Source organism: Pogona vitticeps, chromosome 11, assembly GCF_051106095.1.
Source record: "Pogona vitticeps strain Pit_001003342236 chromosome 11, PviZW2.1, whole genome shotgun sequence".
Lineage (NCBI taxonomy): Eukaryota > Metazoa > Chordata > Lepidosauria > Squamata > Agamidae > Pogona > Pogona vitticeps.
In genome coordinates this window covers 23,966,316-23,985,388 of record NC_135793.1, presented here as the reverse complement: position 1 = coordinate 23,985,388, position 19,073 = coordinate 23,966,316, and the positions used below count along the sequence as shown (strand labels likewise).

The 19,073-nt window shown below is 43.8% G+C and overlaps 1 long non-coding RNA gene across 1 annotated transcript; it reads right to left on the bottom strand.

The window, feature by feature from the left end:
* Nucleotides 1-10,533: 10,533 nt before the first annotated feature.
* Nucleotides 10,534-18,600, bottom strand: LOC144584488 (uncharacterized). Its single transcript, XR_013538761.1, has 2 exons — nt 18,546-18,600; nt 10,534-12,368 (listed from the first exon to the last, which is right to left on the bottom strand). It is a non-coding gene; the product is annotated as an uncharacterized LOC144584488 (long non-coding RNA).
* Between the last annotated feature and the right edge of the window lie 473 nt (nt 18,601-19,073).

The following is a 19,073-nucleotide window of genomic DNA, read 5'->3' as shown; positions in this document are numbered from 1 at the left end:
GTCTGCTACACATAGGCAGAAATCCTGTTGCTTAGTACAGTCAGTTGCACTGGAGTAGGCCCATTGAATCTGAATTGGTGAATCAACTTCGTAAGTGCTATTGATTCAAATGGGCCTACTCTAGTTGCAACTTTAGCATAGCAGACTTACAGATGAGTTGACTCATCAAGTCCCCACTGATTCAGTGGGCCTACTCTGGTGCAATGCACCATGCAAAGCGACCGGATTTCAGGCATAACTATCAGCTCTTCCCTTGCAGCCTCTAAGAATGCCTTGTGCCCCCTTTCTAGTCAGAAGGGAAGATGAGGGTCAAGTGGGCTGTGCCACCTAGGACTGCCCTGGCAATAAAGTTGGAATATGGTGTCACAAGTGCCTCTAAACTTGCATGTGGAATTTAGTCTACATACTACTAAAGCCAGACTTGCACAAGGCATGTCAAAGAAACAATTGGTACCCCAAAAAACCAGCTGCTGTTCATCTCATTTGTTCATCTCATTTGTTTTTCCCCCCGCTTGTCTACTTTGTCCTATTTCTTTTAGTCACCCTATCTTTTTAGGGGAGCTGTCTTCACACTCCTACTCCTTTGTGTGGCTCCACCTTGACCTCAAACTTCATGAAGTGGTTACCTCAAACACTATTAACTCATTCCAGTAATCTTTCATTAAGGCTCCTCCACCTTTCTTCCTGCCTTCCCATCTATTTTGCAACCTGCCTTTGGACTTTTTTCTTTGTTTTGGAAATTAGAGCTTGCCCCATAAAGCTATTTTAATGATTTTAGTTCTGCCTTTATCCCATTTAAATCCCATCCCAATTCGCATCTTCCATCGCCTGAACTGCAAAACCTGCCCACGGCTGCTTCCTGAGCAAGGAGAGAACAGAACAGTCTCACAGCCGATTGATGCCAAGAAACTTTACTTAAGCAAAATACCATATAATTAGACACTAAACAGACAAAGGAAATTAAAAATAATAGGTCTAGCCTTCTGCACCTAGGGAAGTGCTGAGAATACCCTTGTTAAATGCACTGCCGTATCTCCCTTTCTCTGCAAGACCTGTCTGAAATGGGTAGTTGGTATGACTGAAAAGCCATTGGCTATGATTGAGGGTGGGAGCTCAGCCTACCTAGTTAATAGCTAGTTAAGTTACATGTTGTCCAGTTGGAACCAACCTATAGCAACCCAAATCAGGTTTTCAAGGTAAATTAGACATTGAAGGAGCTATTTCACCAGTTCCTCTCCTCCAGCGAGTCTCCTTGGATTCAAACCTTAGTCATCCGAGTCCTGGCCTGTCACTCTATCCACTACATCACACTGGGTTCCCATAGTTAATATCTTGGGGTCTAAATATTGAGCTAGAGTTAGAAAACATGACAGAAAGAGTATGTTACATATTTGGGGACTGCTGTATCTGTGATCTGAATGACACGGGAGTGTTTGAATGATGGGCTCCAGATGGTGCTTAGTTCTTGCCCTGGGCTTATGCTATATTATCACAGACTAAATAATGGTAGACTGATGGCAGTAGCCTCACTCTCATCATCAGACTTGGGGGAGGGGGGAAGCCTTCCTTCTAGAGCTAGAATTCCATATGGGTAGTGGGGGGGGGATGTGCCATCTCTTTGGGATCTGACCTCCTTTGGCTCTCATTATGCTTCGCTTCACTATTATCTGTATATGGAGATTTAAAGAGGCTCCTTTTTTTCGCTCAGTTTGTTGTGTACATGTCGCACTGATCAATTCTGAGCACCTCCATGGGCTGCTCACAAGGACGACCCCGCTAGTGGGCAGAAGGCAGCAACCCAACAGCCACCGCAACCAGCAGAGCCTGTCACCCTTCAAGAGCAAGTGCTGATTTTCCTGTCGTTGTATTCCTCGGTACATCTCGTCTCGGCTCTCCTTGGTGCCACTGTAACAAAAACAATATAGGAAGCTCCACACCAGCAATGGCCCGTTTGCCCGTCTGTGAAAGCGGCAGGCCGGCCTTCAGGGTTTCGGTGGTCATTGTGCGAGAAGCAGCAAGCGCGTTTTCTCCTGCTCCAGAGAGTAAGGTCCAAACGGACTGGTTCAAATAAGCAAGGAAGGAAGGAGAACTCTGCAGGGAAACTGATTGCCAGCAAGAGCCCTTCAACGCTGGAAGGCATCGTCTTCCTAAAGGGATGCCTAGCAGGGAAACCCTTCTAGGAAACGGCAGGTTTCTTGTTGGGCAAGTTATTCGTGGCCTTTTCGTTGCCCCCCGCTTTCGCCTTTGTGGTCCCCTCCCTCCCAGCATCACTATCCTTGCTTCTGGGAGCCATGACTCAGTATCCCTGCCCTGATGCCCACCCACGGCTGGTGGGTACCTCCAGCACGGCTTTACGAGAACCAGAAACTGCCAGTGGAATCCACACAGACGGACTTGGGACAGCCGTCCCCCGAGATACCCTGGGGAAACAGCCTCGGCCCGTCAAGGATGCCAGAGACGCCCCCGCCGCCCCTTCTGCCCGGCACAGCTGCCTTCTCCCTTTGGGGCTGCTGGCGCTCCTCCCGGACGAGGGGAGCAAGGCCCCTCCCGGGACGGGAGGCGCTCCCTGTGGGCTCCTTCCCCCCCTCTGTCGGGGAGCCTGCTGGGTGGGTTTGAAAAGGTCGGTGGGTCTCCCCCGCCCCCCAGGGAGTGAGAAAGAAGCACCACCAACGGCTGTGATGTCTTTCTCTGGCAGGAGGAAGGGGCAGCTGGCCAGAGGACCCCAAGATGTCTCCCCACCCCAATAAATAAATAAAGTAAGTAAATAAGCTGGCTTCCACCCCCAGGGTCTGCTCTTCCGTACCCATTCCCTCCTGCGGAGGCACAAAGAGAAAGAGGCCGAGCAAACCCCCAGGACTGACCCCTCCCGGGCCGCTTCCAAGGCGAAGGTTCAGGAATGGGCGACTCGCTTTCCTTGGGAGTCCTGCGGGAAAGAGACAGCTGGCCGGACGTCCTTTGCAAGCCGCCTGGAGGGCTGTTTCTGTCGTGGAAGGGCGCGTGGAAACCCAATATACAGGAGCAGAAGCTCTCGCTCTCTCACGCCCCGACAGAAGCGCCCAAGACGGTCCAGATGCCCAGAGCTGAACGGGCCCCGTACGAGGCCGCTCCGCTTGGACGCGCGGCGTCTCCAGGGACGCCTCCTCGGCCCGGTCGCAGCCACCGCAGGGAGGGCAGGCGGGCGGGCGGGCTCCCAAGGGCAAAAAGAGGCGCCGTGTGAAGCCAGGAGGTCCCTCCCAGCAGGAGCACCGTCCATCCCTTCCTGGCACGGGAGAAAGCCGCTGGAAACGTAACGCGCCTCGCTCCCTCCGCAGCCGCCGAGCGCCACGGAAAGGAGCCGCGATCTTCCTAAGAGGGCATCGGGTGCGAAACACCCTGCCTGCAGGAGAGGAGCGGCCGCCCCCACGGGGCTCTGGGCATGGGAACACAAGGCGTCCCCTCCCATTTTTCCTTCGAAAGCCGCTCTGGCGCATCTCCAAAGGGCACGTCGCCGGCGCTCTGGATTTACAAGATTCCCTTAACCACCCGGGATCTCCGCGTGCGAGCGCCCCGGGATCCAGGACCGGGTGGGGTGGGGTGGGGAACTGTTGCATAGCCTCCCCCACGCGGGATCCGGGGGCGATCCAAACGCTTCGAAGGGGAGAGTCGTTCCAAAGAGGAAAGCTTGCCGCACGGGAGTCCCTCAGGCACCGGTCTGGTTGAAAAGGGGGGAGGCTAGAAGGGCCCGCGGAGCCGGCCTCCCAATTCCGGAGGGGAAGAGGGGGTTCGGACCCCAAGAATTCCCCCGGCCGCCTAGGGACGCCCGAGAGCGGCGGGGCTGGCAAGCAAGTGCCTCTCCGCCGCAAGGCAAGCATCCTCTTCCTCGCCGCGGCTCCCTCGGGCGGCGCGCAGAACGGGGAGCCCCCTTCCGCGCGGCTGGGGCACCGGAGCCGCTCGCTCGGCGGCCCTTTGCCAAGAGAAAGGCAACCCCGGTCGGAGGGAAAAGCGGGCACCGGCGCACTTCTGCCTCTGCCTCTAGCTGGTCCCACGTCCCATGCCGCGGGCAGATCGAAGAAGAGCTGGCACCTTCGGGCGACCACCCGAGCCACCATCCCGGCACGGGGATCAGACATTTGGCACCGTTTGATCACGTCTCTTTTTTTTGGGGGGGGGGGGACAGTTCTCATAAAGTTGACTTCCCAACCGAGCATCTTCGCTCTACTGCTGGAGCAGCACACAGCCCCCGTCGGTATATTCATTTAAAAAACAAACAAACAAAACAAAACAAAACCAGGTTTCTAAGGGAATGCGGGTCACGTTAACCCTTGGCATGTTCTCCACCCACGGGACTGGGTAGCTCAGCGAGGGAGCGGGGCGAACGCAGGCGAACCCGGGTTCAAATCCACCCTCCGGTAAAGTAGGCAATATCTCGGATCTGGAATAGCGAACAATTCGAGGCGATGCGGTCAATTCAGACTTTCTAACGAGGGATACATACATCTTGCCAGTCCTTGGAGTACAAAACAGGGTTATGCTGCCTGCCAGAAAACTGCTTCCCACCCAGTGGCCATCGCTCAGGGGGTCCTTTTTAAGGGCACGGGGGGGGGGAAGAGAGACGTATTCGGGTCCCCCTCCCCACTCCTCTCCCGCCCCCTCCAGCTGGTACTGTCTTAACTCTCAGATGGGGAAAAAGAGTGGTCTTAACCGACCAGATAGGCGGGATATAAATAAAATATAATAAATAAATATAGTAATTTTTTTAAAAAATAGCTATATTTGGCATTACAGTTACAAATTTATCAACAAGAATATGTTTACATTCAATTAGAAGTAAGGATCAGAACATTTTTAAAAGTTACTTTTCACCCACGTTTGAGAGGATTATCATCAAAAGACATTTCTTTTAGAAGATTCTGTTCTATTGTCTGATGACTCCAGGTCACAGCGTTGTGGAATGGACTTAATTTTTACTCAAAGCTGATCGAGAACACTCTCCCTCCTTCACAATTTCAAAATACCTAGTAGAAGTGAAGGTAGAGAGCTTTGGTAACACTTCAGAAAGAGCAGGTCCCTCTTTTAAATTATCTTCACAGAACTGTAGAACTGCAAGGGACCCCCCCCCCCCAAATCTAAAGCAGGAAATTCACCACTAAATCTTCAAACTCCTAACGGCACTACTCTTAGATCTTTCGCATCCTCCTGTGGTATATATGAAGAAAATATTTTAGTTTAAGGAGACAAGAGAAATTTGCAAATTCGTTCAGGCTGAGTAAAACTTCTGCATCACTTCCCAATGTGGCACAATTTAGGGGGAAATGCTCAGTCTAAGTATCCAAATGAATTGAAAACTTCTGAGTTACCCAGGGATGTTGTTTCACCATGTTTTTGTCCTTGCTTGATAGTTTGCAGCCACTCTTTCTTATCTGGGATAACTGAGCTATGTCTCCAAGATGCAGATTTTTCATCTATGTGGGTTCCACTGCATTACAACAACTTGCCTTCTTAAAAATTGTTCCACATGCCATGGATAAAGATGATACAAGAATAAGTGAGAACTTAACCTGCTTTTAGTAGCATTGTGTAAGACATAGTCAAATCTGTGAAAGACCTTATCTCATCATCTACTCTTTTCTCTTCTGAAAAAGTCTTAACAGGTCACAGAACCACAGAAATCTAGAATTGAAAGGGACCGAATAGTCAATTCCAGCCCCCCCAAGCAACAAGGAATTCAAGCAAGAGCCCCTCACATGTGGCCACTCATCTTCTGTTTGAAAACCTCCCATGAAGGAGAGTGCCACCATCTTCTGAAATAGCTCAATCCATTGTCAAGCACCTCTTACTCTCAGAAAGTTCTTCCCAGTGTGCAGCCGAATCTTCTATCTAGTGTTCAGATAACAAGTGGATTGTTGGCATCTTTCTCCAGGCCCTTCTTATCTTTCCCAGGTTTTTCAAAACGACTGTGCATGTATTTTATGTCTGTGTGCATGTATGCGGAATCGGTGATCAATATTATCTTCCAGTATTTTCTATCTGCGAGTAGATTTTTTTTAAAAAGCATCAAGAAATGGTGAACAGCTTTACTACATAAAGATTAACATCCATGGTGTTTTGGTCAACTAAGTCCATGGAATGATCTTCAGACAGCAAAAGGAGAGCGCCAGTAATTCTTTATGTCAATAACATACTTCTGAACACTCCTGATGAGGGTTCCATGTTCCAATATGGCGGTCAATTTTTATGTTTCACTTCTCCATTCAAACAGCATTGAAAAACAATGCACACCTAACCTGCACAAGAAATATACAGTATAGATGTAATAATGCAAGAAAAGTCCTTTGACTCTTCGCAATCCTGAATGATCTTCCAATGAGCTTTGTTCACTAGCGCAACCAGTTCATCACATGTCTATGAGGAAAGATCCTTTATTTTCACAATCTCTCACAAAAGGTGCTCAGAAAAAGGATGACGCTCGGCAACGATTTTCAACGTTCCAAAGGTAATTTCAATGGTGCGATGATGCTAAAGTCTGGTTGTCGCCACAGAATCAAGTCTCCCTGGCTATAGAAAAATGATAATAGCAGCAATATTCTTCAGTATTTCTTTCAGTCCTCCATTTCTTCAAACAACAGGCTTTGAAAATGTCCCTTTACTGTGTTTATTTTTCTTCCTTCAATTCCACTCTGTTATATTTGTGGATAAAACTGTTTTCAAAGTTTTTGATTGTCTTGGTCACATTTCCAATTTAAGAAACCTTTCACCAAAACAGTTTTCATCTCAAGGGAACAGAGGCTTCATCACAACACTTTTCTTCAGTTTCAACCCATCATCAGCCTTATGAACACTAACATGATTGCCTCACTCAGCAACAAAACCCCTTGCTTCTACTGGAGTATGTATGTATGTATAATACCTATATATATATAGACCTCTACCTATTTCTTGGACAGGTTCTTTGGAAGATCAGGAAGATAAAATCTGTAGAAAAAAGCAGAATGATTCCTGTTGATACTGAATGGAACAGCCACTTCTGACTGTGTTTCTCCATATTCTAATCTTGAACATGTGTGGAAGATGAAGGAAAGAAAGCTCATGTACATTTTCCATCAGTTTTCAAAATAAGATTTTCTGCTGATTTTAGCAAATCCTGAAGGTGATTTAGCAAGACCATTCTCTATCACATAAGGAAGAGTAACTGGAATAAGATGTTCTTGATGGTGTATTAAGACTCAGGAATATTCTGTGCATTCCTGAAATTTGAGAGTTGTAGGCCACCAACACATGACTGATTTTGAAAGGAGAACCCAGAAATACAGGGTCTTATCCAAAACCTGCATTTTGGATGATGCATGATGCATTTTTTGTGACAAGAAATACTGGAAATTAATTGACTTAATTTTGGCTGTTTCTCCATTGTACTGTTTGCTTCTTCTGTAAGCTTCTTTATCTTTCTTTTAGCAAACCCACTTGCAAAATGTCATTAAAAACACGGTGGGGGCACTCAATGACAACACCAGATAAAATTTATGAGGGTGTCATGGAAGGGGCAAAGTGTGTTATGGGCAGATAAGCTTTGTGCCACATTAGATTTCTGGAACAGGAATAACAAAGTTGTTAAAATAGGCACGTCGGCCATTTAGGCTTGAATAAAAAAGTCTTCAGAAAAGCTGAGAAATCACCCAGTCATAAGGGAGCACGAGTCAAGGAGGTCAAATGTAGCACCCAGAAGGTTTGTATTCAGAGTCCCGAGGGCCCAATCTGAGCTGAAGATTCCTTGAAACCTGGAAATCCCTGGGATGTTTTCTTTCCCAACAGACAGACAACAATGACCACCCTCTTTACTCTTTATTTAAGCTTCTGCAAACACTTGCCACGGAGTTCATGTCCAGCCTGACTAAAGCAGCAAAGCAATACTGGAGGGCATCCAAGCAATCCTATACTCCAGTATTTACGTGCTGCTAGAGCACAGCGGACTGGATACGTCATTTTCAGAGCTTTTTTTTCTGGCAGATTCCAAGACAGCACAGTGTTCATCCTAATCCAGTGGGTTGGGCAATATCATCCAAGAGATGCAACATTTTTACCCCTCACGACACAGAAACACTGATTTTGCTACATGCTGTTTAGGAATGAATGGCGAATCTCAGAGGAAACGGTTGTGCACCTTTTACTTGGCAGTAAGCTCTACTAAACTCAATGGGACTTACTTCAAAAGTTACCAAAAAAAACCACTGAGCTGCAAGCATACAGTCATCAAATTAGTGTAACACATACTGCTGAATTCAATGGAAGAAGTAAGGGGATTTGAAGGGAAATCTGTAAAGTCCAGTTGCCCCTCTAGATATGGAACCTGAACGGTGTATTCCCGACCCCAACTCTGAATTTCTGGCTATTACTCAACATTATGAACTAGCAGAAAGAAATCTTATGATTATTAGGTGGCTTAGGGAATATTCTAACAATGTCTACATAGTTTCTTCAGCCCCCACAAAAGAAAGGAAGGAATTAATAAAACTTTTTTTGCACAATTCTTCTACATTTGGGAAAGAACATGCGATTTAAATCTAAGACATTAATGAAAATATATCTAAACATACCTGATCATGCATACCAAGAAAGAGAGCTAAGGATTCTCCTGGCTTTAACAGTTCTGACACCAAGATGATTACTTTTTGTGTCTTAATCCTTAAGGTAATGAGGCAGCCCAGAACGGTCTGTATCTTCTTGTCCCTACAAACCATGTCGTGCTGCTACACCACCTTGAGGCCTACCGCCTGGGAGACATTTCCAGAAGGAGGTGGGTTGCAAAGTGAGTTGAGAGTTACAAGGACAAAAAATAGTAGCCTTCTTCACTCTTCATTCCACTGCTTCCCCCACCCCCAATCTATGGGGGAAAAGGGAAGAATTCCAAATAGAACAAGCAGCTATAAGAGAATAACACTCAATGTTCCATGAAGCAAACCAAGAGCAAACACTTATGCACATCTGAATAACCATTCTGGATAGATGTGGCTCAAAAATATGGCAGCATAGTTTACATAGATTTATGCCAACGGATGTTGTGAATGAATGTCATATTTTACCATGTGGTTCTACCCCAAGTAGTAACTCTACTTTCACTTCCAACAGTGTTTAAACTGAAGCCATTTAAGCAGCAGCCCACAGTGCAAATTCTACCACGAAATAAATGGCCACAGGCAAAGTTTCAGTTACTCTAGGGTAAATGCCAATTCAGAAGTAACGGATACACCAGCCTTCAGTGTATTTTGGCAATTAGGCACAAGTAGGTATTCTATGATTTAGCACACTGTTTAAATCCTCAAAGACCCATTTGTAGCTGTGAGTCAGAAAAGAATTTGATTTGGAACAAGGTAGCTTCAAAATCTGATTGCTGTTTGGGAGACTCTTCCAGGACCATCTTAGAATGCTAAACTTTTAAATCTTTACTGAGTTAGCATAATTTTTAACAGGCTTGCTGTGGCCAACATTAACCTCCAGTTTGAAATGGTTCCCGCAAGAACCAGGAAATACTACCAGATTTTTACTTTATATGCATATGCACGCATGTGTAAATAGATAAAAACAGACTGAATCTTGTTCTCTCCTCTTCTCATTCTGCCTAACAATTAAGGGACTGAATCACTGCAGTTATCTAATATGTTGGCTTGGGGATTATGGGAGAGCATCAAGTTGGGAAAGGATATAGATGCATGATTTACAAAAGGGTAATTCCTCAGTCAACATCTTCCTCTCACTAATGACACCATGGCTGAAACCCTGTTGCTTTGCATCGTAAGATGCCACAAGAGTAGGCCCATTGGAACTTAGTCAATTTACCAAATCCCTGCTGATTTAATGGGCCTACTCTAGTTGCAACTCACTACATTAAGCACCAGAATTTCAGTTTGTGCTTTGTATAGGCATTAGACATGGGATGTTCAACCTGTACCCACTCAGATATTATTAATCTGGACATCACAGCCAATGGCAAAAATTATGTGGGTTGCAGCTCAAACAACTTTCGAAAGGTCAAACATCCCACTTTTGTACTAGCCCTTCAAGGCTTTTGAAAATCCCAAAGACTACATACCACTGTCTCTTGAATCAAGTGGTATTAGCTGAACCAAATTTCTCACTTACCTGTTATGTTTGACGGATATTCCAGTATTGTTTTTAAGGGCAGGGGAGGAAATATGAATCCATTCAGTGAATACAAACATGTTGATACGGTTTCTTGAGACAACCTTCCCTCCAACATAACTACTTTAAAAGCAGAGCCTCTCCTATCTGGCTGTGTCAAAACATCATGCTAGTTTTCTGCTATTTGGGGCCACAACAGCTACATTTCATACTACGTACTGGCTAGTGAATGTTGTAATGAGTCAACAACAAGAAGGTGCAAGAGATGTTTTTGGCACTGAGTGACACACACACCCCAAGTTCATTGGGCCTGCTGTTTTCATATTAAAGGTGTGGATCAAAACCCCAGAGATTCATGACCCATAACAGCCCACTGGTTACCATTAAACTCTGTCCTACACATGGAGGGATCTGAGAGAGTGGGGTGGGGATTAGGGTAATACAGGCTATGTTTCAGGACAGAGTTAGTATGGCAGTGCAGAAATTGGGCTTTGCAGTCCAAAACAGAAGCAAACTGGTACATTTTCCCATAGGTTTGGGGAAGGCATGAGAACATTTCTGGCACCCTACTCCTGGAAAAGTTTAGGTTTTCTTTGCCCCTGATTATTTTAAGTACATGTTTGATCAACCATTCCAGTGCGAATCTAGCTACAATGGCGTTTTCCTCAAATTTTGCTTGATCATTTTGAGAGGAGTCTCAGGCTACCCTAAGGTCATATGGGGGCACAGAAAATATCTGCACAGTGTAAATTTTAACACATATATTCCTTGTACTTGAATGCTTGAATGATTCAACTACAGGACAGCTAAATTGCTGATAATTCTACTTACCTGCTTTTATTTTTAAAGATTTTACTGTTATGTGCCTTAATGGAAAAGTTGGGAAGTATATTTAAAATTACCAAAACATGTCAGTTGAGTCCAACTAAGCACATTCAATTGGCCATTTTCTTTATTAAATGGCAGATATTTTCAGAGATTTATTTAGTCAAAATGGTTATAAAACCTATCTCAATTAGAAAAACAGGCACTAGACCAGACAGTTAAAATTTTCTAATTTGGGGGGGGGGGATTTTTAAAAAGTTTTAATGATTTCTTAATTGCAGAGCATCATGCTTATTCTTTATTACTACATTACAATGTATCCTGTTTTTACTACTTTGTTTGTAAACATTAAAACGTTTTAAAGAAACACTTGTGTGAATATACAGAAGCACTTTTGATATGATCTCTCTTTACTGCTCCCATAAAGATTTTTAGGGAACAAAATGCAGGTTATAGTCTAAAATTTGAATGCAAGTTGTTGAACCTCCTCTCCTTGGAGGTCCACCTGATGACTCTGCCGTCTTTATTTCAGTGCCAAATTAAAACCTGGCTATTCCTTGCTAACTGAGAGCTAGTGTGATGTAGTCAGTAGACAGACTAAAAGACCTGAGTTCAAATCACCTCTCGGCCATGGAAGCTCATGGGAGCATACAAAACAACAGCAAACTGTTCCTTGAATATCTCACATATGTCAGAAGTCCTATTAAGACCTCCGCAAGTTGGAAGTCACTCAACAGCATAAAAAACAAATTTGATGATTACAAGCATCATGACTTAGTCTTCAGTCCTTCAGTCTGCCGCTTTTATTTTAAATGTTTTAATCATTAAAGAATTCTTAAATGTTTCAATTACTCCAAAATATTTAAATCATAATGGTTCATTTTAACGGGACTTAACGGATTGCAACCCAGATGTAACATTATAGCGTGGGCTTGAAATATATGCCTCTAAAGGAGGCATTGAGTACGACAGCATCCATGCTTCTACAGCAGCTGCTGCCTTAGTACAGCCACTATAAGCAAGAAGGAAACCCTCTTCCAGCTCACTCCTTTCCTTGTGATCTGGGACACAAGCAAACACCATCACTGGCTGTCCTGTTTGGGCCTCTGACTATACCTTGATTTTTTGCAAGCGACTGGAGAAGAATAAGGGAGATTAACATCAATGTTCTATTCGATTTTTCTTTTCTCCCTGGCCAGTTTGTTTTTCCCAATAGTTGGAAAAGCCAGATCAGGGCTAATATTCAAATTAGGTGTAAGGCTAATTGCCAAGTAGGTTCAAAATCAATGGATTGAATAGTTAATTGATCTATTCCATAGGAATATGGCTTCTTTTCACTCACCTGTCCCAACTCACCTGTTCAGAATAAAAGAAAAGCAAAAAATGACCCCCTTGGATGTATTTGTCTTCAGTTGCAACAGGAACTACAACTACAAAAAAAGAAACCACAAAAAGTTCTTACTATATTTTAGATAAAAGTGGTGAGTGCAAAGAGTAACCAACAGTGCTCCTAAGTCTTTAGGCCTATCTGCACAATTAACAACGAAGGCAGTTAGAGGAAGCTGTATGTGCTATTTTTTTACATGGGGAAAACCCCACCCCCCAGATATAGTGGAGTACAAAAAGTGCAGTAAGACAAAAACCTATACACACATCCTTTTGTTTGACTCTTAAAACATAAAAACAGGCTATTGAAGCAGGCGCCATCCAGCCAAAATTAAGCACAATTTAAACACTCCTATTCTTAAGGAAAGTTATATGTCTTTCAGATGACCTCCAAAGAGTATTTACCAAGAGACAGACTGCAGGGTATCTAGGTGCTATTTTTTTTTTAAAGAAAGGGATTCTGCTGCACTTTTGAAATATTAGATGAATTGGGTGCCAAAGATGTGAGTAAGGGAAGTGTTGTATTTGAAACAAGATGTGAAATGTACTACCTGTGACAGGCCAGAAGTGGGCCATTGAGTGACAATACATGCATGAGAAGCCACATGCAGAGAGCGAAATTTTAAAGAAGATCATGACATCCACCTCACTCAAAGAGAAAGATCAACACACACAAATACACACGCCAGAGAGAATATTTTGCCCTTTTGTGCTCAAAATTCCATACAATATTCTTGCTACAGCAAGAAGCAGGGCCTGAAATTAAAACAAAAACAGGAGGGACAGATTTAAATCTTGATTTCTGATACAATAAAACAGGGCTAAATAAAGATTGTCTTTACAGATGTGGAGCAGAGGTGGTACCTCACTCAGCCCTTCCAAGTGGAGAAGGGCAGGGAATAGACTGTTAGCTACATACTCTTGACTGCTGACCAACCCCCACCAAGAAAACAAAGACTAGCGTTTGTGGCATCTTCTAACTCTCCCTCCTCCGCAAGTCTGTAGCAAAAAATACACCATAATCACACAGAAAAAGAGAAACCTCCCTGTATGTTTGGGGGCCTTCCTTCCCAGACTTCAGGAGGCACAAAATGACTTCAGACACTGCTGCATAAAACTCATGACTCTTGTCCTACCAGCATTTTAATAATTCTTTTTTTAAAAAAATGGAATAAAAACTGAAATTTGCAGTTTGTGCCTTGCCTATCACTTTATTTGTCATAAGTACAGAATGTACTGCAAGCATATATGATAAACTGGAATGAACAAAGCCTGTTTTCCAGCAGGAATGATAGAGTGCATTTTGACGTTTGTTATAAAAGATTTTTGCCAGAATGCAGAACATTTCAGGGCAGATTTATAACAGTCTTCTTCTAAGTCACACCAGGAAACTTCGCCTTGTGAATGATTCAACCAGTGCACAATATGGGGTTATTCCATTGGGGGAATATACTATATCGGGCAGCTTTGTTAACTAAGCCCATTAAACTCCATAGTATAGTACAGATAAATATTGAGACTTGCACACAATGACAAAAAACTGTAAATATTTATTTGTAGCAAGTAGAAATTGTTGTACAAACCTACTTCTCCCCCAAACCAGCAATACACATTTATGTTTAAGATTTTATATACACCTATTACTCCCCCCCAGACACAAACACAGCTTTGCCTGCTAAGCTACAGGTAGAAAACAAAACAAGTTGTCATATGAAGAGGCTACTGAGATCTAAGAAATATCAGCTGGACTATACATTATGGAGGGCAACATCCAGTGAGAACGGGTCATATTTAACTCTTATCAAAAGTGAAGAGGAATTATGTGAGAGTCACCATAGTAGTTTAGTGAGAAAGCTCCTGTTTATTTCAGTGGAGCTTATCAGAAAACTTTTTCAAAGTTTTCCCTGTTTGTTTCAATGTTGCTATTTTCTAACCTGTCAACATCAACACAACAGTTGACATTTCCTATTTAAATCTATACACTTTGCTACGCCATCACAGTAATATACTGGAACCATTATGTGTCGATATGGGGGTAGGATTTGTGGATTTTTATTTCCTATTATTTTATTTTATCTTAGGGTGCTACTGGTGTATTTAGGGACTGCTAGTTTTAGAAGTACTTAGACACTGTTTTCTTCTGAAAAAAACAACAACTATTTGAAACAGTATTCCACACTTAAAACAAGAAAACATATGATCCTGAATGCAACACCTGTCTGACTTTTACTACCAGGCCAAAACTAATTCTAACTAGGGAAACCAATATAAACATATTTTAATTTTTTTAAAAAATGATACTGTAATTTGCTTTCAAGACATCATCAGCTTACACTGTGGAAGCAAAACACCAAAAATTGTTATTAAATACTCAAAAATGCTGTTTATCACCATGAGCACACAGTTGATAAACAACTGATAAATGTTTTCTCGGCTTTTTCTGGGCCACTCAGTTTTAGTCATGCATATACTCTTACGCCCTTTTGACAAAAAAGACACATAAATGTTTAATTTAAAAGCCAAACTAGGTTAACATATTTTAAAGTTGCTATCGAAGCTGCAGTGTAGGGTCCCTGTTGCTATGGGTCCTAAACTTTTGAACAGAGGAAAGGGTTTTGCTATGTTCCTCCCTTTTAAGAAGCTTTATTTAAAAAAAAAAAAAAGATAAAGTGAAAGAACACAAGACCTACACTTATTGTATACTAGAATGCCAGTAAAACTTTTCCTTCAAAACTGCTGACAAAGAACAGTATGGGGGGTGTTTTAAGTTTTGGTGGTGTCGCCTCCTCCAGATTTAACGACCACACTGCAGACTTTAAAAATCCTAAATTCTTCAATGCATATAGCTGTTAAGAAAAAGAAGGCGAGGGATGGGGGTGGGGTAGAAGCTATCCTGGATCAGCATTTATTCAACGTTAGCTGCGCGCACAATAGTAGAAGGGTTTTCTTTTCAATCCCGCAGCACCCTTCTTGAAGCCCATCAGAAATTCTGTTCCTTAGAAAATGGTTTCTCTCTTTCTCTCTGTCTCTTCGCAAAACGTTTTCTCCTTGGTTCTGAAACCCCGCACCCCCACACACCACCGTTCGGCACAAACGCTGAGATACAGGGATCTAGCTTTCCTGATTTCTCTCCCCTAACCATCATGAGGACTCCTCACCTCTTTTACACACACGCACGCACGTACGCACACACACACACACACATAGACACACACACACACCTTTTGCAACTTCACAGTGTTTTCTAAGTTCAGGACATGGGAAAAACATGTATTCCTAAACAACTTCTGAAAAAATGTTTTAACTGCTGCTCACATCTGTGCAATGTAACCTATAATCCTAAAAGTATTTTTAAATGTATTTATGTATGCAGAAACTCACATGTCACTCAGGATATTCATATTTCCTGTGTAAAACAGGACAAGAAAAAATTCATAAATATATATATATATTACTCTCAAAAATCCAAATACTAGAAACTTTGAAGTTTCATGGTTGATGTGACATTTCATACAGCTTCAAACATATATATATGTGTGTGTGTGTGTGTATGTAAAACCACATGTATGTACATATTCTTTAAAAAACTTATCAATATTAGTACAGAAATTTATGGATGAGCAATATACTACAGAACCTTCCTTCAAAACACAAAAACTAAACCCATTACAATTCTGAGTATTTTTTTATAATTAAAAAAATGCATTAATTCAAGTAAAAATTGGAACATTTAATATTCACTAATTAAATCCAGGCATAAATGAAATTTAAATTTAACTGTACACTTTAAAATTAGTTTGTAGGAACAACAGTTGTAATCATATATTTTTAAAAAATTAACAAAAAATACATTTGTAATCTTCAAAAATTTTCAGTCAAAATATAATAATTTGAACTGCTCATTTTTTAAAAAATGACAACACTCTGACAACACCTGTACAGTTAAATATTATAAGCATATTTATATAACAAGTATTTTATTTTTGTACATATTTTACAAACTCAGAAATAAGGTACTATTTGAATTTTTAATGTAAAATAATTAGAATGACGAATTCTAATTGTTTTACATATACAGTAATTTTTGTGTGTATTAGGTCTTTACAATTTTCACTGCACTTCTTGCCAATGGGGAAAAATGGAATCAAATTTCTGTATTTCAATTTCAAAATGGCTTTTTATGGGCCAACAGCTGTTGGTTACATTCATAAAAAAAGAGGGCCAAGAAAAATATTAGCAATATTCAAACCTTAACAAAACCCAAATTAATATTTAAAATACTAAAACATACATATAAGGAGTCAAATTAAATTTTCTTCCACCCCTCCATCCCTTTTCCTCTAATAATTTCTACAGAGCTTTTTTCTCCCTTTTTACTCCAAATATGACACAAGAATTGAAATGACAAGCATTCCAAATTTTTTAAAAAATAAAATAAAATAATCCCACCACCCCTTTCTAACTTACTTTTTTTTTTTTTTTGCAAGGAGTGGTCAGTTTTTTTGTGAGGTGGGGTGGAGAGGAGAAGAAATATTTTTACTGCAATTCCATTTCTCTTGGGAACAAATACAATCGTACATATTTTTAACTCTTTCTCCGCTCACCCATGTCCTAACGGTCTGTAACCTTGTCATCCCTTTATGTTGGGAGGGGGGGCAGATGAAAAAAAGGGGGTGGGAGATAAGGCAAGGCAAAATACGGGGAGGCAGAGGGGGGAATTTGGGTTGCAAAGCGATCCTCTTATCACTTCTGAGTGTCACTCACTTCCACACCCAGACCTCTTTCACTCCCCCCCGTGCACACCACTTTGTATGTGCGTGTGTGCGCACCCGCACACGCATGTACTGCAAAGCAGGGGGGAGAGCAGAAGTGGGGGGGAGGAGGAGAAGAAACGAAAGGATGGGCCAAAAAAGAGGCATTTCTTCACCTCCAGCCTAGATTGGCTTTGAGTTTGAAAAAAGAGATTTTAAAAAAAAACCCAGAAAAATTAAATTAAAATAGAGTGAAACTTAAGTGGAGGAGGGGGGGGGAAATGACTTGAAAGAAGGGGAGAAAAAAAAGTCTTCTCCAAACTCAAAACTTTTGGGAAAGAAACTTACGAAGCTGAAATGAAAGAAAGAGTTTGCCCCCCCCAACATGTTTGACACCCTCCTAGGCTTGCCCTCACCTCCCGAAAAATAATAATTTTAAAAAAAACCCTCTTCTGCTGCAGATACCACTGATCTGTCCATTTTTGGGGTAACTTTCTTGGTTGTATCCATATTTAGCTAAAAAGTAACAACAGGCAAAAAGGAGGAAAAAAGCAAAAGGGTGTGTAGAGTATGTGTATGGCGCGGGGGGGGGGGATAAATTCAATTTTCCCCCCAAAGCTCCCCTCTTTTTGCCCTCCCCATTTCTCCATTTTCCACGGGGTGGGGTGTGTGTGTGTGTTTTAAGACTCCCCCCCCAACAAGCCAAACTGGTCAACCACTGGATGGAGTGGGGGGGGGTTCTGTGGGGAAGCCAAGGGGGGGGCTTCCTTCAAATCACCCCCCAGCCCCCTTGAAAAGCCATTTCCCCCCCTCTTCACAGCCCTACTTTCCAGAGGGGGGGTCACTCCTCGCCCCCCCACAAAAATAACCCCTCCCCTCATTAGAAACCACTAAATAAACAACCTTTTTCGGGGAGGGACCCTCTTTTTAACTATATCTCTGTCTATATATACATACTGGGGGGGGAAGGAAGTCACATCTCTGTCCAGATCTCGATAGGTTTTTAAGTCCCCCCCCCAGACCACCTTCTTCTGAGGTGAGGGGGGGCCCACATTGGGTTTCCTCAGAATTAAATAGAGAGAAAAAAAGGGGGGAGGTTGGATTGTGGTTGCTGTTATTTTTTTAAAATAATTTTTAAAAGTTGCTCAGAGGGTGGGGGGTCACTGTGCCCCCTCCCCCCTCCCTTTTGGCGCCTCTTCTTCTCTCTCCCCCCCCTCCCCCCTCCCACTTCTTCCCCCCCCCCTCAGGCCAGGCGCCTCTCCCCTCCTCCTCCTCCTCTCCCCTGCTTCGTCCCCCCCCCTCTCTCTCTCTCCGGGCCGCCTCCTCACCCCCCAGCCCCACTCCCGGCCCTCCCCGGGGGCCCCCCCGGGCAGAAGGGATTTTTAGGGATTTTTTGGGGATTTTTGGGGCGCCCGCCGCGGCCCCCCCCCGGCCTGAGGCGCCCTCCTTTTCCCCGCCCTCCCTCCTCACCTCCGAGTCCACTCGAAAATGGCGCCGAAACCGAAAAAACTTTGCAAATTTCATTGTAGCGCCCGCAAAGGATGCTGGGAGGGGAGCGGTGGGGGGGGGAGGAGGGAGGGGGGAGCGGGGAGCGAGCGCGGGGGGGGGCAGGCACCGCCCAGAGAGGCTGAAAGAGGGCTTTGCGCGCGCGCGGGGGGGGAGGGGGGGAGGGAGGGAGGGAAGGAGGGAGGAAGAGCCGCGCGCGGGAAGGGGGCGGGGCCGAGGGCGGGGCCGAGAGGGAGAGGGTGGGCGGGGCCAGGCCCGGGTGGGGCTCCTTGGCCTCCCTCTCTCTTTGGAGGAGGAGGAGGAGGAGGAGGGGGGAGTAAAGGAGGGGATTTTGGACCCGCGCAACAGGGCCCCCCCTTTTTTAGACTTTGATTTTTTTTTGCAACGCAACCCCCCCACACACGGTTTGCCCCCCCAACTCCCAGACAAAGGATCCCGCTGCGCGCCCGCGCTTGGAGTTGGGGGGGAAGTTTGCGCGCCGTGGGTTTCTTT